This window comes from Arachis ipaensis, chromosome B09 (assembly GCF_000816755.2).
Source record: "Arachis ipaensis cultivar K30076 chromosome B09, Araip1.1, whole genome shotgun sequence".
Taxonomy (NCBI): Eukaryota; Viridiplantae; Streptophyta; class Magnoliopsida; order Fabales; family Fabaceae; genus Arachis; species Arachis ipaensis.
This window is the reverse complement of record NC_029793.2, coordinates 139537566-139539735: the sequence shown is the minus strand read 5'-3', so window position 1 is coordinate 139539735 and position 2170 is coordinate 139537566.

Genomic DNA, 2170 nt, shown 5'->3' with positions numbered 1-2170 from the left:
TAATTATGTACATATATACTTTTTTTATTAAAATTTCACTTTATATATGTAACAATCCATTAATTAATAATAAATTTTTAAATGAAATTCAAATTTTTAACGAATTAATTTTTATCCTGTAAAACTAGAGAATAATACTGTAAAAAAAACTAAAAAAAATTAAAACTTTTTGGTACATAAAGCCAGGAAATTGTGAAAATGAATATGTCTCATTCTTCCCACATCTTGTTGATCTGAATAGATTCATATAATAAAAAAAAAATAGACATCATTTCACGTTGACAACTCATGTTTCTTAATTTCATTGAATCCACGTTATATAGGTAGAGATGACAATGATATAAAGACAGACAACTTTATTAGCCGGATTATTGATTGCCGTATTTATAATAATGAAAGGTTAGCTGTAAAAGAAGAATTCTCTTCTTCCTTCACTTCTTTTAGCTACTCATAATAGTGATTGAAATGTGCTGTGGTCTGGGGATTTTTGTGAATATACTTACCCAATTTGAAAACAATTGAAAGGGAATTGAGAACTTACTTTAATGACCTATATCATAACTAAATATTAATTTAAAAAACAATGCTAGGAATCAAAAAATATTAGCAAAAAATCAGTGAAATATCTTTAGGTAAATTTAAAATCTCTACGAGTTAATATATATGGATGTTTCTTCTGCAAAGTATTAGAATGTTTCTTTTTCATATTAAATGGATGTTCTTTTATATATTTTTCGAATTTTTTTGTATTACAAATGTGAATATCTCTATTTCTTTAAGAATTTCATCATTTTTTTTAAATTTTATAGATATTTAATTATTTTTGCTAAAATATAACTGAATATTTCTTTTGTTAAGTATTAGGATGTTTTTTTTTCATATTAAATGAATTTTTTTTATATTTTTGTAATTGAGATGAAGCGAAAGAGAAGAAAAGGAACATTTCTTCTTTCATGAAAGCTTTAAGAAACAAGGAGCAAACACAATTTGGCTACCCAAACAAGGCACGAGGCTACTCTTTTCATACCACAGGGGCAATTGCTGCCGCTTAATAATAATAAAAACTAGTTCTATGGATCTTGTATGGAATAATAGGCTTCTATTTTTTGATGCAGTACTGCTATTCCCTTCGAAAAAGCAAAAAAAAAAAGAAACAGAGAAAAAATATTGAAAAAAAGATTGAAAATTAACCCAAAAAAAAAACAAAATTAACAAACGAACGGGAGGTGGACTTTGTATTGAAGCAGTTGTCTTGGATGCGCTTGTTGAGGGCGTCGCGGAGAGCATGGAAGTCGCCGGCGCTTCCAGCAGCATTGGTGAGAGAGAGAATTTTGTGTGATTGTTGGAGGTGGGTAGGTTAATGTGCGAGAGAAGAGGAAGGTTTTTATAGGTTTTAATTAGGTTTACTTAATCAATTTTAAATTTTTTAAATTTAAAATTTAAAATTAATAATTAATATAAATTAATATAGTTTTGTTTAGTTTTTTGCTGGTAACCTCTTGGTTCTATATACTTTTTAAATTATTATTTATTCTCTTTTATTAGCTATCTTTTTATCTACTCTGCACTTCATTTACGAATATGTTAAGGACTAAACCTATACTTCAACCTTTCAAAATTTCATATATTCTTGCCAAACACAATATTATTATGCTTTTTTTTTTTATAGAAACCATTGAATGGAAGAACCGTTAGTAAAAAGACGAGGTTCTCTTATAATATGTATGACTTTTTATGATAATAAAATAAAAATGAAAAGCATAAAATAATATTGTGTATATTTAAGTTAATTTTAATCTTTTTTTAATAACCAGATTTATCGTAACATAACTGATAAACAATGACAGTTAATACGGATTGGATATGTTTTGAATATACTATACATTTTATGGCTTTGTACGAAACAATATTAGTTTTAATTTATATATTTATTATTGGATATTAAAAATAAAAAAGCATTTCTGCATCTGTATTGTTAGCATTTTTCAAACCTTTCTCAACTCTGACCGTGATTAGGCCTAAAAGATCACCTACCTCGTTGAACATAAATGTAATCCAATCAATTTTCATATGATAGTGCTATACATTCGCATAATCATAGGAGAATCACATTCACATAATCTAGGAGAATTAACTTTAGCGAGATAACAATATGGTATTTAGTTACCAC